The 22,239-nt window shown below is 46.1% G+C and overlaps 1 protein-coding gene and 1 long non-coding RNA gene across 2 annotated transcripts in view; one reads left to right on the top strand and one right to left on the bottom strand.

Annotated features, from left to right (window-relative positions):
* LOC127908916 (uncharacterized) overlaps nucleotides 1–13,317 on the bottom strand; it is a 149,382-nt gene extending 136,065 nt beyond the window's left edge. Inside the window, exons 1-2 of the long non-coding RNA XR_008069045.1 lie at nucleotides 12,678–13,317; nucleotides 11,994–12,525 (exon numbers count right to left, since the gene is read on the bottom strand). This is a non-coding gene — a long non-coding RNA (uncharacterized LOC127908916). The remainder of the gene's footprint in view (nucleotides 1–11,993; nucleotides 12,526–12,677) is intronic.
* Nucleotides 1–22,239, top strand: part of LOC118382746 (transcriptional coactivator YAP1-like) — a 122,868-nt gene that overhangs the window by 11,270 nt on the left and 89,359 nt on the right. The gene's annotated exons all lie outside the window — the stretch shown is intronic.

The following is a 22,239-nucleotide window of genomic DNA, read 5'->3' as shown; positions in this document are numbered from 1 at the left end:
GGTCCCCCAGTGTGAAGGTCCCCCAGTGTGAAGGTCCCCCAGAGCGTCTGCTAAATGACTTAAATGTAAATGTAATGTAAATGTCCCCAGTGTGAAGGTCCCCAGTGTGAAGGTCCCAAATTACACCCTATATAGTGCACTACTTTTGACCAGAGCCCTAGTCCCTATATAGTGCACTACTTTTGACCAGAGCCCTAGTCCCTATATAGTGCACTACTTTTGACCAGAGCCCTAGTCCCTATATAGTGCACTACTTTAGACCAGAGCCCTAGTCCCTATATAGTGCACTACTTTTGACCAGAGCCCTAGTCCCTATATAGTGCACTACTTTAGACCAGAGCCCTATTCCCTATATAGTGCACTACTTTTGACCAGAGCCCGATGGGCTATATATGGAATAGGGTGCCATTTGGGAGGTAACTCCAGTGACTCATAAAGCTGTGGTTGCTGCATGATGACACTCTGGTGTGGAAGCCAGTTTCCCTTGTCGTTTCCTTCAGCCATGATGACGCTCTGGTCTGGAAGCCAGTTTCCCTTGTCGTTTCCTTCAGCCATGATGACGCTCTGGTCTGGAAGCCAGTTTCCCTTGTCGTTTCCTTCAGCCATGATGACACTCTGGTGTGGAAGCCAGTTTCCCTTGTAGTTTCCTTCAGCCATGATGACGCTCTGGTCTGGAAGCCAGTTTCCCTTGTCGTTTCCTTCAGCCATGATGACGCTCTGGTCTGGAAGCCAGTTTCCCTTGTCGTTTCCTTCAGCCATGATGACGCTCTGGTCTGGAAGCCAGTTTCCCTTGTCGTTTCCTTCAGCCATGATGACGCTCTGGTCTGGAAGCCAGTTTCCCTTGTCGTTTCCTTCAGCCATGATGACGCTACTGTGATGGCTGCCGTGGCAGTCAGCTTTGTGTCGATGGAGTTGAATGGACTCTGCCATGTGGAGCTCAGAAAGAAGAGGGAGGGAGAAAGAGAGAGGACTGGGCGAAGACTGGAGCAGCTCTAGGTCCAAAGTAGTGCACTATATAGGGAATAGGGTGCTCTGGTCCAAAGTAGTGCACTATATAGGGAATAGGGTGCTCTGGTCCAAAGTAGTGCACTATATAAGGAATAGGGTGCTCTGGTCCAAAGTAGTGCACTATATAGGGAATAGGGTGCTCTGGTCAAAAGTAGTGCACTATATAAGGAATAGGGTGCTCTGGTCCAAAGTAGTGCACTACATAGGGAATAGGGTGCTCTGGTCCAAAGTAGTGCACTACATAGGGAATAGGGTGCCATTTGAGACGTATTCTGAACTGCTGGCCCTCCCTTTGTCCCGACGACCAGGAGCAGAGGAACACTGAGCTGTATTCAGGCAGAACAGAGCAGAGAAACACTGAGCTGTATTCAGACAGAACAGAGCAGAGAAACACTGAGCTGTATTCAGACAGAACAGAGCAGAGCAGAGAAACACTGAGCTGTATTCAGACAGAACAGAGCAGAGAAACACTGAGCTGTATTCAGACAGAACAGAGCAGAGCAGAGAAACACTGAGCTGTATTCAGACAGAACAGAGCAGAGAAACACTGAGCTGTATTCAGACAGAACAGAGCAGAGAAACACTGAGCTGTATTCAGACAGAACAGAGCAGAGAAACACTGAGCTGTATTCAGACAGAACAGAGCAGAGAAACACTGAGCTGTATTCAGACAGAACAGAGCAGAGAAACACTGAGCTGTATTCAGACAGAACAGAGCAGAGCAGAGAAACACTGAGCTGTATTCAGACAGAACAGAGCAGAGAAACACTGAGCTGTATTCAGACAGAACAGAGCAGAGAAACACTGAGCTGTATTCAGACAGAACAGAGCAGAGAAACACTGAGCTGTATTCAGACAGAACAGAGCAGAGAAACACTGAGCTGTATTCAGACAGAACAGAGCAGAGCAGAGAAACACTGAGCTGTATTCAGACAGAACAGAGCAGAGAAACACTGAGCTGTATTCAGACAGAACAGAACAGAGCAGAGCAGAGAAACACTGAGCTGTATTCAGACAGAACAGAGCAGAGAAACACTGAGCTGTATTCAGACAGAACAGAGCAGAGAAACACTGAGCTGTATTCAGGCAGAACAGAGCAGAGAAACACTGAGCTGTATTCAGACAGAACAGAGCAGAGAAACACTGAGCTGTATTCAGACAGAACAGAGCAGAGAAACACTGAGCTGTATTCAGACAGAACAGAGCAGAGAAACACTGAGCTGTATTCAGACAGAACAGAGCAGAGAAACACTGAGCTGTATTCAGACAGAACAGAGCAGAGAAACACTGAGCTGTATTCAGGCAGAACAGAGCAGAGAAACACTGAGCTGTATTCAGACAGAACAGAGCAGAGAAACACTGAGCTGTATTCAGACAGAACAGAGCAGAGAAACACTGAGCTGTATTCAGGCAGAACAGAGCAGAGCAGAGAAACACTGAGCTGTATTCAGACAGAACAGAGCAGAGAAACACTGAGCTGTATTCAGACAGAACAGAGCAGAGAAACACTGAGCTGTATTCAGACAGAACAGAGCAGAGAAACACTGAGCTGTATTCAGACAGAACAGAGCAGAGAAACACTGAGCTGTATTCAGACAGAACAGAGCAGAGAAACACTGAGCTGTATTCAGACAGAACAGAGCAGAGAAACACTGAGCTGTATTCAGACAGAACAGAGCAGAGAAACACTGAGCTGTATTCAGACAGAACAGAGCAGAGAAACACTGAGCTGTATTCAGACAGAACAGAACAGAGCAGAGCAGAGAAACACTGAGCTGTATTCAGACAGAACAGAGCAGAGAAACACTGAGCTGTATTCAGGCAGAACAGAGCAGAGCAGAGCAGAGAAACACTGAGCTGTATTCAGACAGAACAGAGCAGAGAAACACTGAGCTGTATTCAGACAGAACAGAGCAGAGAAACACTGAGCTGTATTCAGGCAGAACAGAGCAGAGAAACACTGAGCTGTATTCAGACAGAACAGAGCAGAGAAACACTGAGCTGTATTCAGACAGAACAGAGCAGAGAAACACTGAGCTGTATTCAGACAGAACAGAGCAGAGAAACACTGAGCTGTATTCAGACAGAACAGAGCAGAGAAACACTGAGCTGTATTCAGACAGAACAGAGCAGAGAAACACTGAGCTGTATTCAGACAGAACAGAGCAGAGAAACACTGAGCTGTATTCAGACAGAACAGAGCAGAGAAACACTGAGCTGTATTCAGGCAGAACAGAGCAGAGAAACACTGAGCTGTATTCAGACAGAACAGAGCAGAGAAACACTGAGCTGTATTCAGACAGAACAGAGCAGAGAAACACTGAGCTGTATTCAGACAGAACAGAGCAGAGAAACACTGAGCTGTATTCAGGCAGAACAGAGCAGAGAAACACTGAGCTGTATTCAGACAGAACAGAGCAGAGAAACACTGAGCTGTATTCAGACAGAACAGAGCAGAGCAGAGAAACACTGAGCTGTATTCAGACAGAACAGAGCAGAGAAACACTGAGCTGTATTCAGACAGAACAGAGCAGAGAAACACTGAGCTGTATTCAGACAGAACAGAGCAGAGCAGAGAAACACTGAGCTGTATTCAGACAGAACAGAGCAGAGAAACACTGAGCTGTATTCAGACAGAACAGAGCAGAGCAGAGAAACACTGAGCTGTATTCAGACAGAACAGAACAGAGCAGAGAAACACTGAGCTGTATTCAGACAGAACAGAACAGAGCAGAGAAACACTGAGCTGTATTCAGACAGAACAGAGCAGAGCAGAGAAACACTGAGCTGTATTCAGGCAGAACAGAGCAGAGAAACACTGAGCTGTATTCAGACAGAACAGAGCAGAGAAACACTGAGCTGTATTCAGGCAGAACAGAGCAGAGAAACACTGAGCTGTATTCGGGCAGAACAGAACAGAGAAACACTGAGCTATATTCAGACAGAACAGAGCAGAGAAACACTGAGCTGTATTCAGACAGAACAGAGCAGAGAAACACTGAGCTGTATTCAGACAGAACAGAGCAGAGCAGAGAAACACTGAGCTGTATTCAGACAGAACAGAGCAGAGAAACACTGAGCTGTATTCAGACAGAACAGAGCAGAGAAACACTGAGCTGTATTCAGGCAGAACAGAGCAGAGAAACACTGAGCTGTATTCAGACAGAACAGAGCAGAGAAACACTGAGCTGTATTCAGACAGAACAGAGCAGAGAAACACTGAGCTGTATTCAGACAGAACAGAGCAGAGGAAAGCAGAGCGCCTTGGCCCTGTGGAGTGGTGGAGGGAGGCTCATGTGAGCCGTCCCAAAATAGACAAATGCCTACGATGAAGTGTAAAGCAGTGGAGGCTGCTCAGAGGAGGAATGGGAGGACAATACTACTTCGTGAATATCATAACATTTTAAATAGTGAAACATAAAATAATTGTTTTAAATAAAAAAATATATATATTTACACTGAATGAAAATGTAAATGCAACATGTAAAGTGTTGGTCCCATGTTTCACGAGCTGAAATAAAAGATACCAGAAATGTTCCATACGAACAAAAAGCTCATTTCTCTCAAATGTTGTCCACAAATTTGTTTACATCCCTGTTAGTGAACATTTCTCCTTTGCCAAGATAATCCATCCACCTGACAGGTGTGGCGTATCGAGAAGCTGATTAATAAGCATGATCATTACACAGGTGCACCTTGTGCTGGGGGCAACATACGGCCACTCTTAAATGTGCAGTGTTGTCACACAACACAATGTCACAGATGTCTCAAGTTGAGGGAGCGTGCAATTGGCATGCTGACTGCAGGAATGTCCACCAGAGCTGTTGCCAGAGAATTGAATGTTAATTTCTCTACCTTAAGCCACCTCCAATGCCATTTTAAAGAATTTGGCAGTACGCCCGCAGACCACGTGTAACCACTCCAGTCCAGGACCTCCACATCTGGCTTCCTCACCTGTGGGATAGTCTGAGGCCAGCCATCTGGACAGCTGATTAAACTGTGGGTTTGTACAACTGAAGAATTTCTGCACAAACTGTCAGAAACCGTCTCAGGGAAACTCATCTGTGTGCTCGTCGTCCTCACCAGGGTCTTGACCTGACTGCAGTTCGGTGTCGTAACCGACTTTAGTGGGCAAATGCTCAACTTCGATGGCCACCGGCACGCTGGAGAAGTGTGCTCTTCACGGATGAATCCCGGTTAAAACTGTACCAGGCAGATGGCAGACCGCGTGTGTCGCGGGGTTTGATGATGTCAATGTTGTGAACCCATGGTGGCAGTGGGACTATGCTATGGGCGAAGGACAACAAACACACATTTTATTAATGGTAATTGTAATGCACAGAGAGTAACGTGATGAGATCCTGAGGCCCATTGTCGTGCCATTCATTCACCACCATCACCTCATGTTTCAGCATGATAATGCACGGCCCCATGTCCAAGGATCTGTACACAATTACTGGAAGCTGAAAATGTCCCAGTTCATCCATGGCCTGTATACGCAGACATGTCATCCATTGAGCATGTTTGGGATGCTCTGGATCAACGTGTACCACAGAGTGTTCCAGTTCCCGCCAATATCCAACAACTTCGCACAGCCATTGAAGAGGAGTGGGGACAACATTCCACAGGCCACAATCAACAATCAACTCTATGTGAAGGCGATGTGTCGCGCTGCATGAGGCAAACGGTGGTCACACCAGATACTGACTGGTTTTCTGATCCACACCAGATAGTGACTGGTTTTCTGATCCACACCAGATACTGACTGGTTCTCTGATCCACACCAGATACTGACTGGTTTTCTGATCCACACCAGATACTGACTGGTTCTGATCCACACCAGATACTGACTGGTTCTGATCCACACCAGATACTGACTGGTTCTGATCCACACCAGATACTGACTGGTTTTCTGATCCACACCAGATACTGACTGGTTTTCTGATCCACACCAGATACTGACTGGTTCTGATCCACACCAGATACTGACTGGTTTTCTGATCCACACCAGATACTGACTGGTTTTCTGATCCACACCAGATACTGACTGGTTTTCTGATCCACGCCAGATACTGACTGGTTTTCTGATCCACACCAGATACTGACTGGTTTTCTGATCCACGCCAGATACTGACTGGTTTTCTGATCCACGCCAGATACTGACTGGTTTTCTGATCCACGCCAGATACTGACTGGTTTTCTGATCCACGCCAGATACTGACTGGTTTTCTGATCCACGCCAGATACTGACTGGTTTTCTGATCCACGCCAGATACTGACTGGTTTTCTGATCCACGCCAGATACTGACTGGTTTTCTGATCCACACCAGATACTGACTGGTTTTCTGATCCACACCAGATACTGACTGGTTTTCTGATCCACACCAGATACTGACTGGTTTTCTGATCCACACCAGATACTGACTGGTTTTCTGATCCACACCAGATACTGACTGGTTTTCTGATCCACGCCAGATACTGACTGGTTTTCTGATCCACACCAGATACTGACTGGTTTTCTGATCCACACCAGATACTGACTGGTTTTCTGATCCACACCAGATACTGACTGGTTTTCTGATCCACCTCCCTTTTTTTAAGGTATCTGTGATGCGTAGTCATATGTGAAATCCATAGATTAATGCATTTATTTCAATTGGCTTATTTCCTCATATATTTTTTTTAACCTTTATTTAACTCGGCAAGTCAGTTAAAGAACAAATTCTTATTTTCAATGACGGCCTAGGAACAGTGGGTTAACTGCCTGTTCTGGGGCAGAACGACAGATTTGTACCTTGTCAGCTCGGGGGTTTGAACTTGCAACCTTCCGCTTACTAGTCCAACGCTCTTAACCACTAGGCTACCCTGCCACCTCTACACTCTAACCACTAGGCTACCCTGCCACCTCTACACTCTAACCACTAGGCTACCCTGCCACCTCTACACTCTAACCACTAGGCTACCCTGCCACCTCTACACTCTAACCACTAGGCTACCCTGCCACCTCTACACTCTAACCACTAGGCTACCCTGCCACCTCTACACTCTAACCACTAGGCTACCCTGCCACCTCTACACTCTAACCACTAGGCTACCCTGCCACCTCTACACTCTAACCACTAGGCTACCCTGCCACCTCTACACTCTAACCACTAGGCTACCCTGCCACCTCTACACTCTAACCACTAGGCTACCCTGCCACCTCTACACTCTAACCACTAGGCTACCCTGCCACCTCTACACTCTAACCACTAGGCTACCCTGCCACCTCTACACTCTAACCACTAGGCTACCCTGCCACCTCTACACTCTAACCACTAGGCTACCCTGCCACCTCTACACTCTAACCACTAGGCTACCCTGCCACCTCTACACTCTAACCACTATGCTACCCTGCCACCTCTACACTCTAACCACTAGGCTACACCTCTACACTCTAACCACTAGGCTACTCTGCCACCTCTACACTCTAACCACTAGGCTACCCTACCTCCTCTACACTCTAACCACTAGGCTACCCTGCCACCTCTACACTCTAACCACTAGGATACCCTGCCACCTCTACACTCTAACCACTAGGCTACTCTGCCACCTCTACACTCTAACCACTAGGCAACCCTGCCACCTCTACACTCTAACCACTAGGCTACCCTGCCACCTCTACACTCTAACCACTAGGCTACTCTGCCACCTCTACACTCTAACCACTAGGCAACCCTGCAACCTCTACACTCTAACCACTAGGCAACCCTGCCACCTCTACACTCTAACCACTAGGCAACCCTGCCTCCCCAAAATTAACTGTAAGTCAGTGATATCTTTGAAATTATTACATGTTGCAGATTTTTCTTCTTAGTTTAGCTAACTAAGTTTAACATACATAACAGCCAACTCAACAATCTCACTCAAACAGAGTGGAATGGTGTTTATGTTACCTAGTTAAGGTTATCCATCACTGAAACTCTTCCAAGTTAGTTCCGTTTTATTTATTTATTGCCGCCGGTGCAACCGCTAACCGCCGGTGTAACTGCTAACCGCCGGTGTAACCGCTAACTGCCGGTGTAACCGCTAACTGCCGGTGTAACCGCTAACCGCCGGTGTAACCGCTAACCGCCGGTGTAACCGCTGTAACCGCCGGTGTAACCGCTAACCGCCGGTGTAACCGCTAACCGCCGGTGTAACCGCGGTTAGTTTGTTGCAAAACACAACTGTTTGTTCTAATGATTACACGCTAGATCAGCTAGATGCAGGGAAGAGTGTGCAAGTTGGTAATGAATTAGAGAGAGGGGACAACACGGACGTCTTAGAGAGAGGGGACAACACGGACGTCTTAGAGAGAGGGGACAACACGGACGTCTTAGAGAGAGGGGACAACACGGACGTCTTAGAGAGAGGGGACAACACGGACGTCTTAGAGAGAGGGGACAACGCGGACGTCTTAGAGAGAGGGGACAACGCGGACGTCTTAGAGAGAGGGGACAACACGGACGTCTTAGAGAGAGGGGACAACACGGACGTCTTAGAGAGAGGGGACAACACGGACGTCTTAGAGAGAGGGGACAACACGGACGTCTTAGAGAGAGGGGACAACACGGACGTCTTAGAGAGAGGGGACAACACGGACGTCTCCTTTTAATTGACTGACTGGTTTGTTTTTGTAGCCAGGAGATAAACACATGGACTTTGTATTTAGTTGAATTAGATGTTATAGAAGATATAGTAAGTTCTAAGTAGTGTTATTATTTGACTAGATACTGCATGAGTCCCAAATGGTTCCCTAAATTGTGCATACTGGTCAAAAGTAGTGCACTACATAGGGAATAGGGTACCATTTGGGAAGCAACCGAGGGCTCTTACAGCAACAGAACACTGAGAACAGACAGCATTGACTATAGTTTTGTCACAGTTTGGTTCTGTCAGCGGGGGATGTAGTTGTATTTGCTGAATGAGTGATAGTGAGTGAGCAGTCTACTGCCTCTTGTTCCGAGTTTGTCTTACTGGTTTCATTATAAACCCCACAGCGGTCCTGGGGGAGGGAGGGGGGGAGAGGAAGAGAGAGAGAGAGAGAGAGAGACAAAATTACCTAAGAAAATGAACAACAATGACATGGTTCTTATGAAGAATGCAAAAAACCTAAGAAGGGAATTGAGAAACTTATTCAACCAAAACCACAGAAACCCAGAACCTGAGCCTTCACTTTGGTGAATCACTAAAACAATACAGAAATACACTACGGAAAAAGAAGGAACAGCACGTCAGAAATCAGCTCAATGTAATTGAAGAATCCATAGACTCTAACCACTTCTGGGAAAATTGGATACTCTAAACAAACATCAACACAAAGATCTATTCAACATGGAGATGTGTGGATAAACCACTTCTCCAGTCTGATTGGCTCTACAACAAAGAACAAACAGCTAATACATACACATGATCAATTACACATCTTAGAATCAACTATTAAAGACGACCAGAACCCACTGGATTCTCCAATTACATTGAATGAACTACAGGACCAAATACAAACCCTCCAACTCAAGAAGGCCCGTGGGGTTGATGATATCCTCAATGAAAGGATAAAATATACAGACAACAAATTCCAATTGGCTATACTAAAACTCTTTAACATCATCCTCAGCTCTGGCATCTTCCCCCAATATTTTTAACCAAGGTCTGATCTCCATAAAAGTGGAGACAGATTTGTCCCCAATAACTACCGTGGGATATGCGTCAACAGCAACCTTGGGAAAAATCCTCTGCATTATCATTAACAGCAGACTCATACCATTATCATTAACAGCAGACTTGGGAAAAATCCTCTGCATTATCATTAACAGCAGACTCATACCATTATCATTAACAGCAGACTTGGGAAAAATCCTCTGCATTATCATTAACAGCAGACTCATACCATTATCATTAACAGCAGACTTGGGAAAAATCCTCTGCATTATCATTAACAGCAGACTCATACCATTATCATTAACAGCAGACTTGGGAAAAATCCCCTGCATTATCATTAACAGCAGACTCATACCATTATCATTAACAGCAACCTTGGGAAAAATCCTCTGCATTATCATTAACAGCAGACTTGGGAAAAATCCTCTGCATTATCATTAACAGCAACCTTGGGAAAAATCCTCTGCATTATCATTAACAGCAGACTTGGGAAAAATCCTCTGCATTATCATTAACAGCAACCTTGGGAAAAATCCTCTGCATCATTAACAACAGACTCGTACATTTTCTCAGTGAAAACAATATACGATCAAATCATGCAGCAAATTAGCAAATTGGCTTTTTACCAAATTATGACAGACCACATATTCAACATATTCACAAAAAGATCATTACTTGACACATGGGAAATAATCAACGAAAAAACAGAGCAAACTAGAATGCTATCTGACCCTACACAGAGAATACACAGAGAATACACATAGAATACACAGAGAGGACACAGAGAATACACAGAGAGTACACAGAGAGTACACAGAGAATACACAGAGAATACACAGAGAGTACACAGAGAATACACAGAGAATACACAGAGAATACACAGAGAGTACACGGAGAATACACGGAGAATACACGGAGAGTATACAGAGAGGACACAGAGAATACACAGAGAATACACAGAGAATACACAGAGAATACACAGAGAATACACAGAGAGGACACAGAGAATACACAGAGTACACAGAGAATACACAGAGAATACACAGAGAATACACAGAGAGTACACAGAGAATACACAGAGAATACACAGAGAGTACACAGAGAATACACAGAGTACACAGAGAATACACAGAGAATACACAGAGTACACAGAGAGTACACAGATAATACATAGAGAATACACAGAGAATACACAGAGAATAATAATAATAATAATACACAGAAAATACACAGAGAATACACAGAGTACACAGAGAGTACACAGAGAGTACACAGAGAATACACAGAGAATACACAGAGAATACACAGAGAATACACAGAGAACACACAGAGAATACACAGAGAGTACACAGAGAGTACACAGAGAATACATAGAGAATACACAGAGAGGACACAGAGAATACACAGAGAGTACACAGAGAGTACACAGAGAATACACAGAGAATACACAGAGAGTACACAGAGAATACACAGAGAGTACACAGAGAATACACAGGGAGTACACAGAGAATACACAGAGAATACACAGAGAATACACAGAGAATACACAGAGAATACACAGAGAGTACACATAGAATACACAGAGAATACACAGAGAGTACACAGAGAGTACACAGAGAATACACAGAGTACACAGAGAGTACACAGAGAGTACACAGAGAGGACACAGAGAGTACACGGAGAATACACAGAGAGTACACAGAGAGTACACAGAGAGGACACAGAGAATACACAGAGAGTACACAGAGAGTACACAGAGAGTACACAGAGAATACACAGAGAATACACAGAGAGTACACAGAGAATACACAGAGAATACACAGAGAGTACACAGAGAATACACGGAGAATACACAGAGAGTACACAGAGAGTACACGGCGAATACACAGAGAGTACACAGAGAGTACACAGAGAGGACACAGAGAATACACAGAGAGTACACAGAGAGTACACAGAGAGTACACAGAGAGTACACAGAGAGGACACAGAGAATACACAGAGAATACACAGAGAGTACACAGAGAATACACAGTGGCAGAATACCTGACCACTGTGACTGACCCAACATTAAGGAAAGCTTTGACTAAGGTCTAAGCTGTAAGGTCTACTACACCTGTTGTATTCAGCATTTCACTGTAAGGTCTACTACACCTGTTGTATTCAGCATTTCACTGTAAGTTCTACTACACCTGTTGTATTCAGCATTTCACTGTAAGGTCTACTACACCTGTTGTATTCGGCATTTCACTGTAAGGTCTACTACACCTGTTGTATTCAGCATTTCACTGTAAGGTCTACTACACCTGTTGTATTCATCATTTCACTGTAAGGTCTACTACACCTGTTGTATTCATCATTTCACTGTGAGGTCTACTACACCTGTTGTATTCAGCATTTCACTGTGAGGTCTACTACACCTGTTGTATTCAGCATTTCACGGTAAGGTCTACTACACCTGTTGTATTCAGCATTTCACTGTGAGGTCTACTACACTTGTTGTATTCAGCATTTCACTGTGAGGTCTACTACACCTGTTGTATTCAGCATTTCACTGTGAGGTCTACTACACCTGTTGTATTCAGCATTTCACGGTAAGGTCTACTACACCTGTTGTATTCAGCATTTCACTGTGAGGTCTACTACACCTGTTGTATTCAGCATTTCACTGTGAGGTCTACTACACTTGTTGTATTCAGCATTTCACTGTGAGGTCTACTACACCTGTTGTATTCAGCATTTCACTGTGAGGTCTACTACACCTGTTGTATTCAGCATTTCACTGTGAGGTCTACTACACTTGTTGTATTCAGCATTTCACTGTGAGGTCTACTACACCTGTTGTATTCAGCATTTCACTGTGAGGTCTTCTACACCTGTTGTATTCAGCATTTCACGGTAAGGTCTACTACACCTGTTGTATTCAGCATTTCACTGTGAGGTCTTCTACACCTGTTGTATTCAGCATTTCACGGTTAGGTCTACTACACCTGTTGTATTCAGCATTTCACTGTAAGGTCTACTACACTTGTTGTATTCAGCATTTCACTGTGAGGTCTACTACACCTGTTGTATTCAGCATTTCACTGTGAGGTCTACTACACCTGTTGTATTCATCATTTCACTGTAAGGTCTACTACACCTGTTGTATTCAGCATTTCACTGTGAGGTCTACTACACCTGTTGTATTCAGCATTTCACTGTAAGGTCTACTACACCTGTTGTATTCAGCATTTCACTGTGAGGTCTACTACACCTGTTGTATTCAGCATTTCACTGTGAGGTCTACTACACCTGTTGTATTCAGCATTTCACTGTGAGGTCTACTACACCTGTTGTATTCATCATTTCACTGTAAGGTCTACTACACCTGTTGTATTCAGCATTTCACTGTGAGGTCTACTACACCTGTTGTATTCATCATTTCACTGTGAGGTCTACTACACCTGTTGTATTCAGCATTTCACTGTGAGGTCTACTACACCTGTTGTATTCAGCATTTCACTGTGAGGTCTACTACACCTGTTGTATTCAGCATTTCACTGTGAGATCTACTAGACCTGTTGTATTCAGCATTTCACTGTGAGGTCTACTACACCTGTTGTATTCAGCATTTCACTGTGAGGTCTACTACACCTGTTGTATTCAGCATTTCACTGTAAGGTCTACTACACCTGTTGTATTCAGCATTTCACTGTAAGGTCTACTACACCTGTTGTATTCAGCATTTCACTGTAAGGTCTACTACACCTGTAGTATTCAGCATTTCACTGTAAGGTCTACTACACCTGTTGTATTCAGCATTTCACTGTAAGGTCTACTACACCTGTTGTATTCAGCATTTCACTGTAAGGTCTACTACACCTGTTGTATTCAGCATTTCACTGTGAGGTCTACTACACCTGTTCTATTCATCATTTCACTGTAAGGTCTACTACACTTGTTGTATTCAGCATTTCACTGTGAGGTCTACTACACCTGTTGTATTCAGCATTTCACTGTAAGGTCTAAACCTGTTGTATTCCATTGAGAGAAGGAGAGGGAGAGAGGGAGAGAGGGGGAGTGGAGAGGGATAGAGGGAGAGGGGAGAGAAGGAGAGGGATAGAGGGAGAGGGGAGAGAAGGAGAGGGATAGAGGGAGAGGGGAGAGAAGGAGAGGGATAGAGGGAGAGGGGAGAGAAGGAGAGGGATAGAGGGAGACTGGAGAGAAGGAGAGAGATAGAGGGAGAGGGGAGAGAAGGAGAGGGATAGAGGGAGATGGGAGAGAAGGAGAGGGAAAGAGGGAGAGGGGAGAGAAGGAGAGGGAAAGAGGGAGAGGGGAGAGAAGGAGCCATTGGGAAAATGTCAACATGGTGTGTTGACCTTTTCTGTTCTTTCTTCCAGCATTGGTCTTTGATTTACAACGGCAGGGGGGAGGGCAGGGGGAGGTGGCGTCACCTTGTTTGGTGGTGGTGGTAGTAGTAGTAGTTGTGGTGGTGGGATGGGGGGCAGGGTGGAGGTGGGATCGGGGTCAGGGCTTTCAGGACTAGGGTGGAGAAGGGGGGCAGGGCTGGCTAGCAGGCCACACCAGGGGTAGACGTGGTGGTGGGGGGCAGGGCAGGCTAGCAGGCCACACCAGGGGTAGACGTGGTGGTGGGGGGCAGGGCAGGCTAGCAGGCCACACCAGGGGTAGACGTGGTGGTGGGGGCAGGGCAGGCTAGCAGGCCACACCAGGGGTAGACGTGGTGGTGGTGGTGGTGGTGGTGGGGGGCAGGGCAGGGCAGGCTAGCAGGCCACACCAGGGGTAGACGTGGTGGTGGTGGTGGTGGTGGGGGGGGGGCAGGGCTGGCTAGCAGGCCACACCAGGGGTAGATGAAGGATTCTAAATGAGCTGCTCTACTGGAATAGAAGGGCTAATCAATGCTTCCTCTGACTTAGTAAACACAGTCTACAGGGATCTACTCTCCATGGGAAAACTATGGGAAGCCCTGGGTCACCTCCCAAACGGCACCCTATTCCCTACATACTGCACTACTTGTGACCCCCACATAGGGGCACTACATAGGGAATAGGGTGCCACTTGGGACACACTGGGTTTAAAGGAGTGTAAGGCCTGGAGGGTGCAGCTATTCTGTGACCCCACCCAGGGGTCAAACAACTGCCTTCTGATTGGAGACACATAGTCCATTTTACATTTAAAAAAATCTAACAATACATGCTGGTCTGGTGTAGAGTGTAGACTATGGGTTCTGACTAATATAAGCTTATATGACCTGCCTCATTCACCTCTTCATTTATGACCTGCCTCATGCACCTCTTCATTTATGACCTGCCTCATTCACCTCTTCATATATGACCTGCCTCATTCACCTCTTCATTAATGACCTGCCTCATTCACCTCTTCATATATGACCTGCCTCATTCACCTCTTCATTTATGACCTGCCTCATTCACCTCTTCATTTATGACCTGCCTCATTCACCTCTTCATATATGACCTGCCTCATTCACCTCTTCATATATGACCTGCCTCATTCACCTCTTCATTTATGACCTGCCTCATTCACCTCTTCATTTATGACCTGCCTCATTCACCTCTTCATTTATGACCTGCCTCATTCACCTCTTCATTTATGACCTGCCTCATTCACCTCTTCATATATATGACCTGCCTCATTCACCTCTTCATATATGACCTGCCTCATTCACCTCTTCATATATGACCTGCCTCATTCACCTCTTCATTTATGACCTGCCTCATTCACCTCTTCATTTATGACCTGCCTCATTCACCTCTTCATTTATGACCTGCCTCATTCACCTCTTCATATATGACCTGCCTCATTCACCTCTTCATTTATGACCTGCCTCATTCACCTCTTCATATATGACCTGCCTCATTCACCTCTTCATTTATGACCTGCCTCATTCACCTCTTCATTTATGACCTGCCTCATTCACCTCTTCATATATGACCTGCCTCATTCACCTCTTCATTTATGACCTGCCTCATTCACCTCTTCATTTATGACCTGCCTCATTCACCTCTTCATATATGACCTGCCTCATTCACCTCTTCATTTATGACCTGCCTCATTCACCTCTTCATTTATGACCTGCCTCATTCACCTCTTCATTTATGACCTGCCTCATTCACCTCTTCATTTATGACCTGCCTCATTCACCTCTTCATTTATGACCTGCCTCATTCACCTCTTCATTTATGACCTGCCTCATTCACCTCTTCATTTATGACCTGCCTCATTCACCTCTTCATATATGACCTGCCTCATTCACCTCTTCATTTATGACCTGCCTCATTCACCTCTTCATATATGACCTGCCTCATTCACCTCTTCATTTATGACCTGCCTCATTCACCTCTTCATATATGACCTGCCTCATTCACCTCTTCATTTATGACCTGCCTCATTCACCTCTTCATATATGACCTGCCTCATTCACCTCTTCATTTATGACCTGCCTCATTCACCTCTTCATTTATGACCTGCCTCATTCACCTCTTCATTTATGACCTGCCTCATTCACCTCTTCATTTATGACCTGCCTCATTCACCTCTTCATTTATGACCTGCCTCATTCACCTCTTCATATATGACCTGCCTCATTCACCTCTTCATTTATGACCTGCCTCATTCACCTCTTCATTTATGACCTGCCTCATTCACCTCTTCATTTATGACCTGCCTCATTCACCTCTTCATTTATGACCTGCCTCATTCACCTCTTCATTTATGACCTGCCTCATTCACCTCTTCATTTATGACCTGCCTCATGCACCTCTTCATTTATGGGTTAGGGTTCACCTCTTCTCCTGGCTCAACTGCTAGTCTATATGTAGGGTGTCCTCCCACACTGCTCACAGTGGGTGAAAACGTGCTTTGTGGATTTAAATTTCACTTCCTTATGTTATAAAATACTTTTTACCGAGACAATGTGCTGAATCGTTATAGCTAAAGTTGGGTTTCATAGTCTAATACATTCAGTGGCATGTATTGATGGGATGCTAAGGGAAGCCAGGCTTCGCCAAAAAATGTACAAAAATAACAAATATTTTAGTTTCATAATTTTCCTTCAGCAAGAGGCTGAAATGTATCTCACAGGAGAGATCATCAGAGAGAGATAAACATGGTTCCTCTGTCTCTCTGTCTGTAGACCGTCTATCTGATACTGTCTGGCCCAAACTAGTAGGAAATTGTTGCCACCCGTACCAGTTGTAAGCAAGGGAAGCCAGCGAGCGTCTGGCCTCCCTTGACCCCCCCCAAAAAATCACCTTTTTAAAAAATTAGCCAATCAGAGTTGAGCTAAACTGTGAATGGTCCTGGCCCACCAAAAAATAAAACAAGTGTCAACGGAAGCCATCTTGGATTTGGCTTCACTCCTATCAAATCCCATTGAGAGCATAGGTCATAGGTCATAGGTCATTGATTACACACAGCCTAGTTGACAGAAGGTCATCTCATAGGTCATTGATTACACACAGCCTAGTTGACAGAAGGTCATTGATTACACACAGCCTAGTTGACAGAAGGTCATTGATTACACACAGCCTAGTTGACAGAAGGTCATTGATTACACACAGCCTAGTTGACAGAAGGTCATTGATTACACACAGCCTAGTTGACAGAAGGTCATTGATTACACACAGCCTAGTTGACAGAAGGTCATTGATTACACACAGCCTAGTTGACAGAAGGTCATTGATTACACACAGCCTAGTTGACAGAAGGTCATTGATTACACACAGCCTAGTTGACAGAAGGTCATTGATTACACACAGCCTAGTTGACAGAAGGTCATTGATTACACACAGCCTAGTTGACAGAAGGTCATTGATTACACACAGCCTAGTTGACAGAAGGTCATCTCATACGGCATTGATTTCTTTGGCCTTTAGTCACCCTAATCTGTGCGGTGAAGCATGGTGGTGGCAGCATAATGCCGTGAGGATGTTTTTCAGCGGGAGGGACTGGGAGACTAGTCTGGATTGAGGGAAAGATGAACAGAGCAAAGTACAGAGAGATTCTTGATGAAAACCTGCTCCAGAGCGCACAGGACCTCAGACTGGGGTGAAGGTTCACCTTCCAACAGGACAATAACCTGCACAAAATAGATAATAATCATAATCATCAATATTGCACTTTTACTTTCTTCTCCAACACTGTTATGGCATTATTTAAACCAAATTGAACATGTTTCATTATTTATTTGAAACTAAATAGATGTTTGTATTATATTATATTATTATCAAAGTGTTCATTCATTATTGTTGTAATTGTCATTATTACAAATAGATATATATATATAGTCAAAAATCAGCTTTTTTTTGGTCCTCCAATAATCGGTATTGGTATCGCTGGTGAAAAACCATAATGGGTCGACCTCTACTTATAATTCACTGTATCACAATTCCAGTGGGTCAGAAGTACACATACAGTAAGTTGACTGTGCCTTTAAACAGCTTGGAAAATTCCAGAAAATGATATCATGGCTTTAGAAGATTCTGATAGGTTAACTGACATCATTTGAGTCAAGTGGAGGTGTACCTGTGGATGTATTTAAAGGCCTAACTTCAAACTCAGTGCCTCTTTGCTTGACATCATGGGACAATAAAAAGAAATCAGCCAAGACCTCAGAAAAAAATTGTAGACCTCCACAAGTCTGGTTGATCCTTGGGAGCAATTTCCAAATGCCCGAAGGTACCACGTTCATCTGTACAACCAATAGTATGCAAGTATAAACACCATGGGACACACAGTCGTCATACCGCTCAGGAAGGAGATGTGTTCTGTCTCCTAGAGATGAATGTACTTTGGTGTGAAAAGTGCAAATCAATCCCAAAACAACAGCAAAGGACCTTGTGAAGGTGCTGGAGGAAACAGGTACAAAAGTATCTATATCCACAGTAAAAACGAGTTCTGTATCGACATAACCTGAAAGGCCGCTCAGCAAGGAAGAAGCCACTGCTCCAAAACCGCCATAAAAAAGCCAGACTACGGTTTGCAACTGCACATGGGGAGAAAGATCTTACTTTTTGGAGAATTGCCCTCTGGTCTGATGAAACAATAATAGAACTGTTTGGCCATAATGACCATCGTTATGTTTAGAGGGAAAAGGGGGAGGCTTGCAAGCCGAAGAACACCATCCCAACCGTGAAGCACGGGGGGGGGGGCAGCATCATGTTGTGGGGATGGCAGCATCATGTTGTGGGGGTGGCAGCATCATGTTGTGGGAGTGGCAGCATCATGTTGTGGGAGTGGCAGCATCATATTGTGGGGGTGGCAGCATCATGTTGTGGGAGTGGCAGCATCATATTGTGGGGGTGGCAGCATCATGTTGTGGGAGTGGCAGCATCATATTGTGGGGGTGGCAGCATCATGTTGTGGGAGTGGCAGCATTATTAGTTTAGATAGCTGGCCGGTGCGCCTCCATTATTAGTTTAGATAGCTGCTCGGTGCTCCCCCATTATTAGTTTAGATAGCTGCTCGGTGCTCCCCATTATTAGTTTAGATAGCTGCTCGGTGCTCCCCCATTATTAGTTGAGATAGCTGCTCGGTGCTCCCCCATTGTTAGTTTAGATAGCTGCTCGGTGCTCCCCCATTGTTAGTTTAGATAGCTGCTCGGTGCTCCCCCATTGTTAGTTTAGATAGCTGGCCGGTGCTCCTCCATTATTAGTTTAGATAGCTGCTCGGTGCTCCCCCATTATTAGTTTAGATAGCTGCTCGGTGCTCCCCCATTGTTAGTTTAGATAGCTGCTCGGTGCTCCCCCATTATTAGTTTAGATAGCTGCTCGGTGCTCCCCCATTGTTAGTTTAGATAGCTGCTCGGTGCTCCCCCATTGTTAGTTTAGATAGCTGCTCGGTGCTCCCCCATTGTTAGTTTAGATAGCTGCTCGGTGCTCCCCCATTGTTAGTTTAGATAGCTGCTCGGTGCTCCCCCATTGTTAGTTTAGATAGCTGCTCGGTGCTCCCCCATTGTTAGTTTAGATAGCTGCTCGGTGCTCCCCCATTATTAGTTTAGATAGCTGCTCGGTGCTCCCCCATTGTTAGTTTAGATAGCTGGCCGGTGCTCCCCCATTATTCATTTAGATAGCTGCTCGGTGCAGTGCCTTAGACCGCTGAACCAGGGTCTGTAGTGACTCCTCTAGCACTGAGATGCAGTGCCTCAGACCGCTGAACCAGGGTCTGTAGTGACGCCTCTAGCACTGAGATGCAGTGCCTCAGACCGCTGAACCAGGGTCTGTAGTGACGCCTCTAGCACTGAGATGCAGTGCCTCAGACCGCTGAACCAGGGTCTGTAGTGACGCCTCTAGCACTGAGATGCAGTGCCTCAGACCGCTGAACCAGGGTCTGTAGTGATGCTCCTGGCACTGAGATGCAGTGCCTCAGACCGCTGAACCAGGGTCTGTAGTGACGCCTCTAGCACTGAGATGAGGTGCCTCAGACCGCTGAACCAGGGTCTGTAGTGATGCTCCTGGCACTGAGATGCAGTGCCTCAGACCGCTGAACCAGGGTCTGTAGTGATGCTCCTGGCACTGAGATGCAGTGCCTCAGACCGCTGAACCAGGGTCTGTAGTGATGCTCCTGGCACTGAGATGCAGTGCCTCAGACCACTGAACCAGGGTCTGTAGTGATGCTCCTGGCACTGAGATGCAGTGCCTCAGACCGCTGCGCCAGGGTCTGTAGTGATGCTCCTGGCACTGAGATGCAGTGCCTCAGACCGCTGCACCAGGGTCTGTAGTGATGCTCCTGGCACTGAGATGCAGTGCCTCAGACCGCTGAACCAGGGTCTGTAGTGACTCCTCTAGCACTGAGATGCAGTGCCTCAGACCACTGAACCAGGGTCTGTAGTGACTCCTCTAACACTGAGATGCAGTGCCTCAGACCGCTGCGCCACTCGGGGGCCGCTATTTGAGTGACTGATATGACAAGAGAAACTACTGGTGTATTCTAGTATACTCACAATAGTAAGTTCACTGGGACCGGTTCCCCTAGTGGATGGGGGCCCCCTAGTGGACCGGGGGCCCTAAGCGACCATTCATGTTGCTTATGCCTGGGGCTGGTCCTGCATACAATACAGCTTAATTTGTCCATTTGTTACAACACACACACACACACACACACACACACACACACACACACACACACACACACACACACACACACACACACACACACACACACACACACACACACACACACACACACACACACACACACACACACACACACACACACACACACAGGTTAGCTATTTATAAAGCATTTAGCAATAATGAATTTACTTATTATTCAAATAGGGAAAATGATTAATGAACTTTTCTATTTGAGTGATTTTGAAATGTATTAAACTGTGCAGGTTGAAATGTGTGCCTTGGCTCTGTGTGAATGAGGCCTCATTTGGAGCAGGTTTGTGTTTGTCATACTTTAGGTTTATTGACCACTCCACACACAGACACACACAGAGCCTCTGTACACAAATGGGACTGTGGGAAAGCCAGAGCTATGTTTACCAAAATCCTGATGTAGGTAATGCCTTCCTCTCTGCCTTCCTTCCTCTCTGCCTTCCTTCCTCTCTGCCTTCCTTCCTCTCTGCCTGCCTTCCTTCCTTCCTCTCTGCCTTCCTTCCTCTCTGCCTTCCTTCCTCTCTGCCTTCCTTCCTTCCTTCCTCTCTGCCTGCCTTCCTTCCTTCCTCTCTGCCTTCCTTCCTCTCTGCCTGCCTTCCTTCCTTCCTTCCTCTCTGCCTTCCTACCTCTCTGCCTGCCTTCCTTCCTTCCTCTCTGCCTTCCTACCTCTCTGCCTGCCTTCCTTCCTTCCTCTCTGCCTTCCTACCTCTCTGCCTGCCTTCCTTCCTTCCTCTCTGCCTTCCTACCTCTCTGCCTGCCTTCCTTCCTTCCTCTCTGCCTGCCTTCCTTCCTTCCTCTCTGCCTTCCTACCTCTCTGCCTTCCTTCCTTCCTTCCTCTCTGCCTGCCTTCCTTCCTTCCTCTCTGCCTTCCTTCCTCTCTGCCTGCCTTCCTTCCTTCCTCTCTGCCTTCCTACCTCTCTGCCTGCCTTCCTTCCTTCCTCTCTGCCTTCCTTCCTCTCTGCCTGCCTTCCTTCCTTCCTCTCTGCCTTCCTACCTCTCTGCCTGCCTTCCTTCCTTCCTCTCTGCCTTCCTTCCTCTCTGCCTGCCTTCCTTCCTTCCTCTCTGCCTTCCTACCTCTCTGCCTGCCTTCCTTCCTTCCTCTCTGCCTTCCTACCTCTCTGCCTGCCTTCCTTCCTTCCTCTCTGCCTTCCTACCTCTCTGCCTGCCTTCCTTCCTTCCTCTCTGCCTTCCTTCCTCTCTGCCTGCCTTCCTTCCTTCCTCTCTGCCTGCCTTCCTTCCTTCCTCTCTGCCTGCCTTCCTTCCTTCCTCTCTGCCTTCCTTCCTTCCTTCCTATCTGCCTGCCTGCCTTAATCTGTCTGCCTGCCTGATTTTCTCGCTGCCTGCCTTCCTCTCTGCCTGCCTGCTAGTCAAGCCTGGGACCGATCCCTGTTTCAGTAGACTAGCCAAGCCTGGGACTGGTCCCTGTTTC

This window comes from Oncorhynchus keta, chromosome 18 (genome assembly GCF_023373465.1).
Source record: "Oncorhynchus keta strain PuntledgeMale-10-30-2019 chromosome 18, Oket_V2, whole genome shotgun sequence".
In the NCBI taxonomy this organism is placed as follows: Eukaryota; Metazoa; Chordata; class Actinopteri; order Salmoniformes; family Salmonidae; genus Oncorhynchus; species Oncorhynchus keta.
The sequence above is the reverse complement of the archived record's forward strand: the minus strand, read 5'-3'. Positions and strand labels throughout refer to the sequence as shown.